Source organism: Nycticebus coucang, chromosome 3 (assembly GCF_027406575.1).
Source record: "Nycticebus coucang isolate mNycCou1 chromosome 3, mNycCou1.pri, whole genome shotgun sequence".
NCBI lineage: Eukaryota > Metazoa > Chordata > Mammalia > Primates > Lorisidae > Nycticebus > Nycticebus coucang.
The window spans coordinates 5,895,936-5,911,064 of NC_069782.1; the positions used below are offsets into that span (position 1 = coordinate 5,895,936).

Sequence of the window (15,129 nt, forward strand, 5' to 3'; positions counted from 1 at the left end):
CACGAGAGCAGTGCCTAGTAGGCCCAGTGGGCAGTCAGGAAATATTATTTTTTTCTAATCCTATATGACTATAGGTATATTATTATTCTTTTAAATCTCCTATTGTACATTTAAAAAGGTATATGTGTGTGTATTTTTACTTACACAAGTTATACCTAAACATACCTGATGGCAATGTAACATGACAAAAGCCACTCATGGTACTGGGGAGGGACACCAGGTTGAGAAGCCCTAGTCTGTTTTTTTTTTTGTAGTTTTTGGCTAGGGTTGGGTTTGAACCTGCCACCTCCGGCATATGGGGCTGGCGCCCTACTCCTTTGAGCCACAGGAGCCGCCCAGAAGCCCTAGTCTAGAAGGAGTGGGTAAACAGAATAAAAATCATCTCACAAATATATACTTAAACACTGTATGAAGTGGTTTGTTTTCTTTTTTTTCGAGACAAGGTCTCACTCTGTCACCTTAGCTGGAGTATAGTGGTGTCCTCATAGCTCACGGCAACCTCCAATTCCTGGGCTTAAGTGATCCTCTTGCCTCAGCCTCCTAAGTAGCTGGGACTATAGGTGCTTACCACCCAACCTGGCTAATTTTTCTATTGTCTCACTCTTGCTCAGGCTGGTCTTGAACTCTCGGCCTCAAGTAATCCTTCAGCCTTGGCCTCTCAAAGTGTTAGGATACAGGTGAGCCACCTTGCCTGGCCTGTATTAAATGTTTACAAAGAAACAATGTGGTGCCAGCCATATACACCAGAACTGGTGGGTTTGAACTCGGCCCAGGGCCTGCCAAACAACAATGACAACTACAACCAAAAAATATCAGGGCGTTGTGGTGGGTGCCTATAGTCCTAGCTACTTGGAAGGCTGTGGCAAGAGAATTGCTTAAGCCCAATAGAGTTAGAGGTTGCTGTGAGCTGTGATGCCATGGCACGCTACCAAGGGTGACATAATGAGACTCTGTGTCAAAAAAAAAAAAAGAAAGAAAGAAAAGAAAGAAAGAAGAAAACAGTTGGAAACTCTTGAGCCTTTGACTGAAGTCCTAATTGGCTTAATCTAATCTGGCTTTCCTAATTGCTGGAGGGAAAACTCTTTTTTTTTTAATTTTTTTTTTTTTTTTGTAGAGACAGGGTCTCACTTTTATGGCCCTTGGTAGAGTGCCGTGGCCTCACACAGCTCACAGCAACCTCCAACTCCTGGGCTTAAGCAATTCTCTTGCCTCAGCCTCCCGAGTAGCTGGGACTATAGGCGCCTGCCACAACGTCCGGCTATTTTTTGGTTGCAGTTTGGCCGGGGCCGGGCTTGAACCCGTCACCCTCGGTATATGGAGCTGGCGCCCTACCGACTGAGCCACAGGCGCCGCCCGGGAAAACTCTTTTTAACAGAAGATAAAATTGGATCTGAGTCACCCAGAACTCTCCTTCTTTCTCTGACACCAGAAACTGACTGGGACCCAGTTAAATATTAGAGCGTGGTGGTGGTGGTGGTGGTGGTGGGGTCTGTGAGACTGATGCCTCTTCTATGTTATTATGTCTGGCACATTGTGCTACATATAATCCCAAACTCAAGACCACCCTGAAGTGTCCCTTCAGATCAGGCCTGGATGCCTCCAAGGCAGAGTTCAGGCTGGGAGGAAATCGTGGCAAAGGCTCTGTCCAGTCTTTCTTAGATGGAAATCCAACATTCAGGCAGGGACGCACAGTAAATGTCTGCCTGCCCAGCAGAAATTTTAGCAACTGATGGTCTGGGGGGCCAAGACCAGCCCTTGATGTCTCCCCACTGCCTTCTACCATTACTGTGGTTTTAAACTTCTTTACATTTTGTGTGTAAGGCACTACAGGTGCCTGCCACAACACTCAGCTATTTTTAGAGATGGGGGTCTCATTCTCCCTTAGGCGGGTCTCAAACTCCTAAGCTCAAGTGATCCACCTGCCTCTGCCTCCCAAAATGCTAGAATTACAGGTGTGAACCACTGCACCTGGCCAAATTTCTTTCTTTCTTTCTTTGTTTTTTGAGACCAAATCTCAAGCTGTCACCTTGGTAGAGTACCATGACATCATAGCTCAGAGCAATCTCCAACTTTTGGGCTCAAGTGATCCTCATGCCTCAATTTTTCTATTTTTAGTAGAGACAGGGTCTCACTTTTGCTTAGGCTAGTCTCGAACTCGTGAGCTCAAGCTATCCACCCACTTCAGCCTCCTAGAGTGCCAGGATCTTTTTTTAACTTTTTTTTTTTTTTTTTTTTGGCAGGAGCTGGGTTTGAACCCGCCGCCTCCGGCATATGGGACCGGCGCCCTACTCCTTGAGCCACAGGCGCCGCCCTTTTTTTTTTTTTTTAATTGAGACAGAGTTTCACTTTGTGGCCCTCTGTAGAGTGCTGTGACGTCATAGCTCACAACAACCTCCAACTCTTGGGCTTAAGCGATTCTTTTCCTTTAGCCTCCCAAGTAGCTGAGACTACAGGTGCCCACCATAACACCCATCTTTTTTTTGTGTGTGTAGATGGGGTCTCACTCTGGTTTAGGCTGTTCTTGAACCTCTGAGCTCAGGGCATTCCACCAGCCTCGGCCTCCCAAAGTGCTAGGATTACAGGTGTGAGCCACCACGCCCAGCCCTAGAATGCTAGGGTTACAGGTTTATGTTTTTTTTTTTTTTGTAGAGACAGAGTCTCACTATACCGCCCTCGGTAGAGTGCTGTGGCATCACACGGCTCACAGCAACCTCTAACTCTTGGTCTTACGCGATTCTCTTGCCTCAGCCTTCCAAGCAGCTGGGACTACAGCGCCCGCCACAACACCCAGCTACAGGTTTATGTTTTTAATTGTGGGCCTCTTGCAAGGAAATCTTACATGCAAGCAATAGCAATGTTCTATTTTTACTCATGTACATTTATTTTACAGTATACGTATTAGTATACAAGTTATTTTATAAGTTCAGGTTTATAAACTTTATTTGTGATAAAGCGAGCCAGAAAGAGCAAAGTCATTCTTTTGATGAATGCAAATGTTGAGATTGCTGCTGTTTTTTTTTTTTTTTTTTTTTTGGTTTTTGGCAGGGGCTAGGTTTGAACCTGCCACCTCCGGCATATGGGACTGGCGCCCTACTCCTTGAGCCACAGGCGCCGCCCAGATTGCTGCTGTTTTTTTTTTTTTTGTACAGACAGAGTCTCACTCTATGGCCCTCGGTAGAGTGCTGTGGCCTCACACAGCTCACAGCAACCTCCAACTCCTGGGCTCAAGCGATTCTCTTGCCTCAGCCTCCTGAGTAGCTGGGACTACAGGTGCCCGCCACAACGCCCGGCTATTAGATTGCTGCTGTTTTTAAAAATTAGCCTCTGTGTCTAATCTTCTCTTGTATGAAGAAAATCGGGATTCACAGTAGTTGCATATGTAAAAATCTTACTGTTGCAGGATGCTCTTAATTGATCCAATCCAGGAACTTGAAAAAGATGATACTTTGGATTTATTTTTTTTGATACTTTGGATTTAGAATGGAATCATTGCTGGCTTCGGAGACTTCCATGTCCTTTTGCATAGCAGGGACTCAAGGAGGGAGTGCCTGAGGGAGTTTATTTACGTCTTCATCACATGATACAAAATACTTTAGATTAGATCACAGAAGTCTGGGCATTTTTAGGTTTCATTCTAACTTTCAAAACAGTAGCTTTGAAATTGTTGACATTTGGTTCACTTAGGGACAAATGGTAATACTGTAACCCTCAACCCTCTAGAAGAGCTTTTCCACTTAGTAAAAGTTAGACAAAAGTATCCATCAGTAATGATGCTCCAAACAGTGTGAGGCATAAGAACCTAAGAACCAATGGAAGAGGCGGCGCCTGTGGCTCAAAGGAGTAGGACGCCAGCCCCATATGCTAGAGGTGGAGGGTTCAAACCCAGCCCCAGCCAGAAACTGCCAAAAAAAAAAAAAAAACCAATGGAAGAACTTGTGAAAAATGGAAGACCCTGACTTGGAGCGTCCTGGTGGTGCTCACTTTGGGAAGTCCTGGCTATATGAGGGACTGTATCTACCTTCGGTGGGGAGCAAGCTGCAGTTGAGCGTGGCACGTGTAAGTGGAGCATTGTACTTGCTGGTACAATTTTATGTAAGCAGACCAGTGAGCTCAGGCCAGCCTGGAACAAAACAAAACAAAGTAAGAAAGACTAGGGTAATTGGCTCCTAATCAATGACACATTTACAAGGAATTCAGATCTTTACATACACTTGGCAGGGGAGTGTTTCTTTCTGAGGTATATCCAGAAATGTGTTCCTTTGGCTGCAATGGTTAACTCTTTGATGTCTTTAAAATATGAATAGTTCGTGCAGAGCACGTGTTCTTCCATTTGTCTCTCTGTTGTTGTTTCAGTCTTTTTTTTTTTTTTTTCTTTTTGTAGAGACAGAGTTTCACTTTATCGCCCTAGGTAGAGTGCCGTGGCGGCACCCAGCTCACAGCAACCTCCAACTCCTGGGCTTAAGCGATTCTCTTGCCTCAGCCTCCTGAGTAGCTGGGACTACAGGCGCCCGCCACAACGCCCGGCTATTTTTTGGTTGCAGTTTGGCCGGGGCTGGGTTTGAACCCGCCACCCTTGGTATATGGGGCCGGCGCCTTACCGACTGAGCCACAGGCGCTGCCCTGGATATTTTTATTTTTATTTCTTTCGAGCATGTTTTATTCTCTATGAAAGTACATTTTATCCTGGACCATCTGTTTATCCAGGCTTCTTAGTGGGAAGTGGTTAATACTATAAAGGACTAACCTAGTCAGCCTCTGTCCCAGACAGCTCTGGGGCAATGGGCACATTTTGTCGGAAGAAAGGAATAAAAAAATAGTTCCCAAAGCATGACAAGCATGTTCATTGCTCAGAGGCTGAGCACACACAGACCACATACGCACAGCTTTGACTCTTCACTGTTGTTCTGTCCCCATCTCCATGTCACAAAAAGGACACAGAGGAACAGAGAGCCATGGTGACTTGCTCAAGTCCCCTTGGCTGGAAAGGGGTAGAGGTTGGATTGGGCCTCAGGCCCATTTGAATATGATTGAAGAAGGGGGCTGGATGCAAAATTGTGAGATGTTTGTGGGGAACAAAGCTGGGTTGTTTACAGCTGGCAAAGAGGAGTGCTCTTTGGAAAAATATCCTGGTAAGCTGCCAGGACAGGTGTCAAGACCCAAAGAGCTCAGGCAATGATGTCAAACTGGTGGCTATGAGACAACGAGAGGAATTTTGTGTCTGTCTCGAGAAGGAGGGGGGAGAGAAAGCAAGGGACAAAGAAGGGCACCAATGGCCTGGGCAGTGAACAGAGTGCTGGGGTCAGGAGGCCAAAAGGGTTCTTGAGGCATCCTGTCTTGTTGCTGGGCAGTGCCAGGCTCAATGCTTCCCTGTGGCTTCCAGTCTCCAGGAACCCTCATAAGGCCACCAAGTGCCTGTGTGTCTGGGGATTGTGTGAGTGTGCAATTGTTGAAGGTGATGGTGGTAAGGCCAGGGAGTATGCAGTGTGGGGGACAGCAGGTGGCCAGATGACAGGTACTCATTCAGAAACCCTGGGAGAGGCTCTGAGTTTTCACAGGGCAGGGACATCAGACTTACCCAGGTCTGATGGAGCTGGCTGGTGGAGTCCTGGCTGGGAGTTCTATGCACATGCTCTGGAGGTGTCTTGAGTCCTGACTGCTGGAGTCCTGGAGATGGTGCAGGGACATATTGGAAGTGTCCTGGCACTGCATATTGGTTCTTTTTGTTTTCTTTCTTTTTTTTTTTTTTTTGCGAGACAGAGTCTCACTCCGTTCCCCTGGGTAGAGTGCTGTGGCATCATCTTAGTCTATAGCAACTTTCGCCTCTTGGGCTAAAGTGATGCATTTGCCTCAGCCTCTGGAGTAGCTGGGATTACAGGCGCCCACCACAAGGTGAAGCTAGTTTTTCTATTTTTAGTAAAGACAGGTCTTGCTCTTGCTTGGGGTGGCGTCCAACTCCTGAGCTCAAGGGATCCTCTGGCCTCATCCCAGAGGCCGCGGGGAACACATTTGTTATTTTCTTTCTCAATTATTCTCATAAGGACAATGCAACAGTGCAAACAGTCTGGAGAGTGAACAACCACTCTATTTCCTGTGGACTTTTCCAGTAGCAATTCTAGAGTTCTTATTGTTTTTATATCTGGTTTTTGCTTTTAACATTTTAGTTTAAGCATTTCCCCATATTGCTACACTGTCCTTGTCATTCTTCTTCTTTTTCTTTTTGAGACAGAGTCTCAAGCTCTTGCCCTGGGTAGAGTGCTGTAGCATCACAGCTCACAGCAACCTCCAACTCCTGGGCTTAAGCGATTCTCTTGCCTCAGCCTCCCAAGTGGCTGGGACTACAGGTGCCCACCATCAGTGCCCGGCTATTTTTTGATTATAGTTGTCATTGTTGTTCAGCAGTCCGGGTTGGATTCAAACCCACCCAGTCTGGGGGACGTGGCTGGCGCCCTAGCCACTGGGCTACAGGCGGCAAGCCCTCATCATTATTCTTTTTTTTTTTTTTTTTTTTGAGACAGAGCCTCAAGCTGTCGCCCTGGGTAGAGTACTGTGGGATCACAGCTCACGGCAACCTCCAACTCCTGGGCTCCAGCGATTCTCCTGCCTCTGCCTCCCAAGTAGCTGAGACTACAGGCGCCTGCCACAACGCCCGTCTATTTTTTGGTTGCAGCCGTCATTGTTGTTTGGCGGGCCGGGCTGGATTCGAACCCGCCAGCTCTGGTGTATGTGGCTGGCGCCTTAGCCGCTTGAGCCACAGGCGCCGAGCCCGTCATCATTATTCTTAAGGCGGTGAAGTGGCCCCAGGACTGTCCCTGACGGCTGGGACTTCCCACCTCAGAGCTACCATTCGCTGCCTTTACTCCAAATCATCCCCAGCAAGTCACCTGGTGTCGGTTTCCTAAATTCTCACTTGGGCGTCCTCTTACCATCCTTTCCGCACCGATGACCTGAAGCAGCGCTTTGAAAGCACTTAAAATAGTGCTAAGTGTCAGCAGTTTTAATCATTATTTCCGTCGGCAGGATGGGGCTAATACCCTATCATGCAAGGTTACCGTGAGAATTTGAATGCGTGTACTTTGCCTTGGGTCTTGCCATCCTTACGCACTCTCTGGCCGATAAATATTCCTGCCCTGTTGAAATTAAGAGGGCTCAAGTGGGAATATACTCTCACGGCACAAGTCTGAGGAAACCCTGATGACATTAGCTTCTCTGAGTCTTCCAGGAGAGGAAACTTTCTGAAAGACTTCCTTCCCCGAACTCTCAGTCCGGTGCGGTGCTGCCCTGCCGAGCTCTCCACTTTTGGGAGCCAACACAGCCGGTGCGGCTCGGGCACCGGAGAGGGAGTTCCACTAGGAACACACAACGTAACCTCTGCCGCCCTCCCAGTTCATTAAATAGGCACCCCGCTGATTGACAGGAGTAGCCACCAATGTGCGCCCAGGAGAGTTCCCGTGTGCGCGCTAGGGGGCGTGCCGCCTCTTCGCTTTCCAGGCCCAATCCAGGGCGCCAAAGGAGCTGTAGGGCGGGGCTCGGCGCCCGACAGCCAATGGAAAGAGCACAGCGGGCGCGCCGCGGGCGGGGCGGTAGCGGCTGGCGGCAGAAGTGGCCGCTGCGGGTCTGGGCAGAGCTGGGCAGCGCGGCCCGAGCGAGAGCGGGAGCTGTAGTCGAGGCCGGGGCTGCAGACTCGGTCGCGGCCGGAGCTGGTTGCACTGAGAGTCCGGAGGCGAGCCGCGGCCGAGGTAAGGGGTGCGCCGTGACGGTTGGGGCGCTGCGGGCCGGGCGCGGGGACACTGGTCGGCGGCCCGGCCCGCGCCCTGTCCGGGCGGCCGCGGCGGGCCCGCTCCGAGCTCCGCGGCCCGCGGGAAGTCTGCCCGTCCGCGCAGCGCGCAGAACTTCCTGTCTCCGTGAGAGGGGGCGTGTGTGCAGGAGCCCAGGAGGCGTGGAGAGAAGACGTTCTAGGGGGAGCCGGAGGGCGAGTGGGGTCGGCTTGGGGAAGGGGCGGGAGCTGGTGAGTTTTCCCAGGTGGGGGCCTGCAGGAGGGAGAAGAGGCGGGGCAGAGCCGCGGGGGGCGTCTTTAGGCTGCTGCGAGCGGGAGGAGGCGGGGCCCCCCCTGCTGGGACGGAGGGAAGGCTGGGAACCCAGCGGGTGCAGGGGCTCACCGGGGACGCGCGGTAAGCGAGGGTGCGGGTGAGCCGCCCGGCGCAGAGGTGTGGCTGGGAAGCGCCGGTCAGAGGGCAGGTCCGGGTCTAAGGGTGGCCTGGAGGAGCGGCGCGAGAGCGGGCGGGACACTGGCGGATGCGCTTACTTGGGGCGCTTTGATGACCGTCCTCCATTTCCTTCCTTTCCACCCTCCCTGCCCTGACTGGGAGTGTGTGTGTCTGGAGAGGGTAGGGGGAGCAAAGCCCTTGCTCCCGCAAGTCCTAGGGCTGGGGGCCAGGCTGGAGAGACTGGGGTGTTTGCCCTTTTGATCCTTGAAACTTTCCCCAGACTGATTGAATCGGAAATGTGAGCTGCCTCCAAGCCTGGCGGGGCATCCTGAGAGCTCCTGGACTGGAGAAATAGTGATGTCTGCCGTTGAATGTTACTGATTCATCGTCAGAGAAGGTCGGTTTTCTTTTCAGAAGGAATTGGTCTAGGGAGCAAGCTGTGCTGGCTCCTAGGTGCCCACACAGCCACAGACTTTGAGGTAGACAAGCCCTCGGGATCCCACTCTCCAGTTGGGTGCCGGAGGGAACGTGGCCTTTGGGTGGAGTGTGCACACCCTTCCTAGGTGTCTTCTCCCCTTAACCCTAACTGTCCTGTGTTTTTGTGGTGAAGGAAAGTAAGCTACTAAGAGTCTCCTGGGCTACTCATTACCTGTTTACCAAATACTCTCTGCCTGTCGCGATGAAAATCAAGAGATCAGCTCAAGAATTTAAACCTGAGATGCAGGCATTGAGCTCACACCTTCCCTCCTCTTCAGCGCCTCCCTCCGAAGTTATTCCAAAGTGCTGAAATTTTGTCTCAACCCTCCTAGGATTGCCAGGTTGGAGCACAGGCAAGGGGACCAACCATGTGGGCAGCAGAATGCCAGTCCTCTGTCTTGCCCAAGGCATTCTTACCGCACTTGATTCAGGAGCCTGCCTGCATGCAGCCTCCTCACAGAGGCATTGAATGTGTGCCAGTGTGACTTGGATTTCTCTCGATTCACCTGGAAAACTTTCATTTGTGTGCCTTTACACTTAATTCTGGAGTTTGGCAGTCTCCTTGGTGAGCTTATGCTAGTTCAGGTATGAGGCCAATACATTAAAAACTTTTTAGTGGTGTATTTTTCTTTTGATACTAGTCTTGAAACTTTAAAGAAAGTGGCCATTAGGCTGATGATATTTATTACCTGGGAAAGTAATACAACACATTGTAGATGAGTGATAAAGATACAAGTCTGTCCTTTTTATTCACTTTTTTGAGAAGAAAAACAACTCATTTGAATGGAAACGGTATTCTTGGCTCATACTTTTTTGGGAACTAGAACTTTACTACATTTAATTGCAAATAGATAAGAGGTCATTATATTTAAATAATCCAAAAGTAGACATATGTGGAAAACAGTATTTGGGTTTCGAACATAGATTGCTTCAGGTAGATAAAATTGGCTTTTCCCTTGTCCTTGGCACCCAGTCCACGTCTCTGAGGGCCAAGCAATTCTAGGATGGGAACAGAAGGGCATCTGTACTTAGCTTTTTGTTTCTTCTCTGTCCTGTTGAAGTACATGATGACGGGGCGGCGCCTGTGGCTCAGTGGGCAGGGCGCTGGCCCCATATATGGAGGGTGGCCGGTTCAAACCCGGCCCTGGCCAAACTGCAAACAAAAAAATAGCTGGGCGTTGTGAGCGCCTGTAGTTCCAGCTACTCGGGAGGCTGAGATAAGAGAATCTCCTTAGCTCAGGAGTTGGAGGTTGCTATGAGCTGTGACGCCACAGCACTCTACCAAGGGCAACAAAGTGAGACTGTCTCTAAAAAAAAGAACCATGATGACTGAGTTAAGAGCATGTTGTTGAGGCTTCCTGCTTCTGAAGGGGTCATCAATTGATTCCAGGATGTTATGGAATATCAAAAGGATTGCAAAATTTCTTTAATAATAATAATAATGGCACTTATGTTTAGAGATCATAGTAGCATTTATTAAGTGCTCTCTGGCCACTCTCACCTGAGCTTCCCAGCTGACTCGGTCCTGCCTTATCTCCCATCAGATTGTAATGGCAGCTTTGCAGAGCTTATGTGGTTAATGACCATGTTCACGTGAGCGATAGTGCTGGCTTAGTTTTTTTCCAGTTGGATTGCTTGGAACGGTAGCTACGTACCTGAAGGCAAGCAGCAAGGCCTTAGTTATGAAGTCGGTTTGCATTCCACAGATAGAGTCCTTTCTCCATGGCCACAGCATTGATCCTTCACATACCAGAAAGCATGTCTATCTGGGACTGGAACTTGACTCTTGATAGGTCTCATTGGTAGGCCCTGGATAACTGTATAGGATTTTCTTCAGATTTTTAGTATTCAGATGATTATATTCTGCTCACTGGGAATAGTTCTTTTTTTTTTTTTTTTTTTTTGGAGACAGAGTCTCACTATGTTGCTTTGGTAGAGTGCTGTGACATCACAGCTCACAGCAACCTCAAACTCTTGGGCTTAAGCGATTCTATTGCCTCAGCCTCCCACGTAGCTGGGACTATAGGCGCCTGCCACAGCACCTGGCTATTTTTTTTTATTGTTGTTGCAGCTGTCATTATTGTTTTAGCTGGCCTGGGTCAGGTTCAAACCCACCAGCCTCAGTGAATGTGGCTGGCGTCGTAATCATGGCACCAAGTCCCATGATTGCACCTTTATCTGTTTGCTTAATAAAATTAATAGAGGATCATTTAGTCTTATTTTATTGCTTCCTAGAGTAAAGTCTGTTTTCTTTTCTTTTTTTTTTTTTTTTGTATAGACAGAGTCTCACTTTACTGCCCTCGGTAGAGTGCCGTGGTGTCACACGGCTCACAGCAAACCTCCAGCTCTTGGGCTTACGTGATTCTCTTGCCTCAGCCTCCCAAGCAGCTGGGTCTACAGGCGCCTGCCACAACGCCCGGCTATTTTTTTGGTTGCAGTTTGGCCGGGGCTGGGTATGAACCCGCCACCCTCGGTATATGGGGCCGGCGCCATACAGAGTTTTACTCTGTCACCTCGGCTAGAGTGTAGTGGCATCATCATAGCTCATTGCAACCTCAGTCTCTGGGTCAAGCAATCAACCTGTCTCAGTCTCCCTAGTAGCTGGGACTATAGGTGTGTGCTGCCATACCAGGCTAATTTTTCCATTTTTTTGTAGGGACAAGGTTTTTCTGTGTTGCATAGGCTAGTCTCAAACTTTTGGCCTCAAATGATTCTCCCACCTCAGCCTCCCAAACTGTGCCAGCCAAAAATCATTTGTGTGTTTCTTGGCTCCAGGCATTACTAGACAGAAATGAGAATATAAAAATAAATAAAATGGTGTCTTAACTATCAAAGATCTCAGCAAGAAGCCTTAAAAAGAATAAATAAGGATAGAAAATTACTGTAACTTTAGAAACTTCCTTGCAGTGGCTTATATAACATAATCTGTGACTATGTGAAATTAATATGATTTTATTTTTCTTTTCCTTTCTTGAATATGGGATAGCAGAGTGGGAAGAACATGGATGGAAACTAGGAGCCTTGGGCTCTTGTCCAGCCTTTCCCTCACTAACCTTGAGGTTGGGATGGTCAGTACAGATTTTAGGGTCTCAGTTTTCATATTTGTAAAATGAAGGGTTTGGGGATTCTTAGCCTTTTGAGAATCTGGTAACAACTGTGACCCCTTCCCAGAAAGCACACATGTGGACAGTTTTAGGGACCCGGAACCAGATTAAACTAGATCATTCCCTCTCTAAGCTTGTCTCTGATATTCTGTAATCCTATTTTCCCGGTCATCTTTGAGCTAATAATAATGGTGGCTTGTATTTATAGAAGATATACATTCCAAAGCATTTTCACCTTTCACTTTTTCCCTTCATAACATTTCTGAGTGATATGGGTGGTGTGTTCTTTTTGTGATGAAGAAAGGAGTATCAAGCTAGGCCACCCCTTTGATAGTATCATACAGCCAGAATCTTGTCCTGAGACCGGAACTGGGGCTCCTGGGTGCCAGCTTGGGGCTTTTCCATTAGGTTTTGCTTCCTTGGTGGTTGTCATTATGAGTTAGGTTTGGCCATGTACCTATCCCAGGATGTGTCACTTGCAGAGGAAACTATTTGTTCATCTGTTGAAAGGACTGTTTTTCTGTCTGAATTAGGAGGAACACTGACCACTTTTCTGTTTGACTATGAAAAGGTTACTTATTTTGTTTTTGTTATTTTTTCTTGTCACATGTTTTGTAGGGATAAATTTGTAGGACTTGAATGTAGCCGTTACTTAATATTATCAATTAAAACGATTACTTCTAGTTGCTTAGCACTTAAGAAAGTAGAGAAATAAATGTTAAGTGAAAATCTCAAAAGTCTGACTAGTCTTATCCAAATATATCCTCCCAGATGAAATGAGCAGGGCCTCTGGGTGGGTTTGAAAGTTGGGTGTGGATGTGCCAGTGACGAGGACTGTCCAACAGTGGCTTCTTGTGGCCTTCTGGCTAGGTTCCTAACATTTTATGAACTGATTTTTTTTCCTCCAGTTTAACAGAGTACAAAGTCTCTGTACAGAGTACAAAGTATGAAGAGCTCATGTATGTCAAAGAACACTAAAAATATAAAGCCTCACAGATGTTGGATGGTTTCTGATGAAAATAATCATAATAAAGATGTTTTGTGGCCAGGAGTGGTGGCTCACACCTGTTATCCTAGCACTCTGGAGGTTGAGGTGGGAGGACTGTTTGAATTCTGGTGTTCAAGACTAGCTTGTGCAAAAAAGCAAGACCCCCATCTCTACTAAAAATAGAAAAAAAAAATGAGCTGTGTGCAGTGGTGCCCACCTGCAGTCCCAGCAACACAGGAGGCTGAGGTGGGAGAATCATTTGAGCCCAGGAGTTTGAGGTTGCTGTGAGCTAGGATGATGCCATGGCACTCTGGCTGGGGTGACAGAGTGTCTTAAAGAAACAAAAAAGATTTGAATGCTCAGATGTGGAAGTGGTTAGCCCTGCCCATGGTAGGCATCACTCAAATCACGGTAGGATGTATGTGGAGAAATCCACCTGTCCTCCTGTCAGGTAACATGTGATATAAATACTGGAATGCGAGAGTTGTCGCAGGGGCTTCAGTAGGTTAACTTGTGGAAGCCCCTGCTTTGTATTTTCATGTCACTCCCTGGGCTGGGAGCGTTTGGAGGATATTTCAGTTGCTTGTGTGAAGGGTGCATCGTGGGTGAAGGGCCAGGGGCAAGGTGCCCTGGCTCTGCCCACAGCTCTGCAATCCTAAGATTAAGGTGACTCTCTTGTTCTCCAGAGGCAGCTCAGTGTAGGAAGCAGACCTAGAAATAATCCTATTTTATTGTGACAGTACCAGATGGGAGTGTTTATAGAGTTGTGGGGGACAAGGGAGGATAGGTCTGACGGCCCTCAGGACTCTGCAGAGAGTTGACCTTCAGGGAGGTGACTTTGGAACTGTTTCCCAGAGCCATAGATACTCTCCAGGTGGAACCAATAGGGAAGAGTATCCTGGGTAGAGCTTCAGTGTTGTAAATAATGTGGGTTGCAAGAGGCCTAGTGTGAGAACAGCTGCTGTGGGTGGGAGGAAGAACGGCTTCAGGTGGTGACCTGTCTTGTATGCCAACCTTGGGGGTTTGGGCCTTCTCCTTAAGGATAGAGTTCAATGGGGAACCATTTCAAGGTATTAAACATAGCTGGTTGAAGATCTTTGGAAAGCAAAATGTCAGTTGAGAAGTTACAAATGCAAATGGGGGAGGGATAATCAGGCGGCTCATTTTCATAAAGGTCACTATGTACCTGGAAGCTCAAGGATTGCCATCGATGTTGAGCATTGGTTCAACTCTCTAACAAGAGGGTTTTCCAGCGTGGGAATGGCCTCAGTCTTGACTCAGTCTCTTAACTTGAGTTGTGTTTTTGGTTGGTAATGTAGCAGCTGCTTTATTTATTACTCTATTAAAGAGAAGAGGGTTCTACTTCTCTTTTTATATTGGTTATGTTTGTAGATCTATGAGATTAATATGTAGCTTTCATTTTCTGCAGAAGACAGGTAATATTGTAGTCAGATATTGAAGGTTAGAAACATGGTTTTGATGCCAGGCATGGTGGCTCATGTTTGTAATCCCAGCAACTAGGGAGGAGGCCATGGTGAGAGGATCACTTGAGACCAGGAGTTTGAGACCAGCCTGGGCAGCACAGTGAGACTGCATCAAAAGGGGGAAGGGGGAGGAAGAAAGGAAGGAAAGGAAGTGACATGGTTTTGAAGGTAGACAACCCTGGGGTGGGTTCCACCTCTGCAGCTGGGTGACTGTGGCCTTCGTTGGCCAAATGGTTCAGTCAACGTCTCCAAAACTAGGTGTCTTAATTTGGGCTGCTGTAACAAAGTACTGTAGACTGGGTGGCTGGTGAACAACAGTAATGTATTTCTTTTTTTTCTTTTTTTGTAGAGACAGAGTCTCACTTTATGGCCCTTGGTAGAGTGCCGTGGCCTCACACAGCTCACAGCAACCTCTAACTCCTGGGCTTAAGCGATTCTCTTGCCTCAGCCTCCCGAGTAGCTGGGACTACAGGCACCCGCCACAACGCCCGGCTATTTTTTTTTTTTTGGTTGCAGTTTGGCTGGGGCCGGGTTTGAACCCGCCACCCTCCGTATATGGGGCCGGCGCCTTTACCGACTGAGCCACAGGCGCCACCCCAGTAATGTATTTCTTTCTTTCTTTTTTTTTTTTTTGTAGAGACAGAGTCTCACTTTATGGCCCTCGGTAGAGTGCCCTGGCCTCACACAGCTCACAGCAACCTCCAACTCCTGGGCTTAAGCGATTCTTTTGCCTCAGCCTCCCAAGTAGCTGGGACTACAGGTGCCTGCCACAAGGCCCGGCTAGTTTTTGGTTGCAGCCGTCATTGTTGTTTGGCGGGCCCAAGCTAGATTCGAACCTGCCAGCTCAGGTGTATGTGGCTGGCGCCTTAGCT

At 48.0% G+C, this 15,129-nt stretch overlaps 1 protein-coding gene across 5 annotated transcripts in view; it reads left to right on the forward strand.

Annotated features, from left to right (window-relative positions):
- Positions 1-7,591: 7,591 nt before the first annotated feature.
- The window catches only part of PACSIN2 (protein kinase C and casein kinase substrate in neurons 2), a 134,771-nt gene continuing 127,233 nt past the window's right edge, over positions 7,592-15,129 (forward strand). For 2 of the 5 annotated variants that reach the window (XM_053586286.1, XM_053586291.1), the window contains exon 1: positions 7,592-7,736. The gene's annotated coding sequence lies outside the window, so the exon portion shown is untranslated. The remainder of the gene's footprint in view (positions 7,737-15,129) is intronic. The other 3 variants (XM_053586289.1, XM_053586294.1, XM_053586290.1) reach the window with 2 other exon arrangements.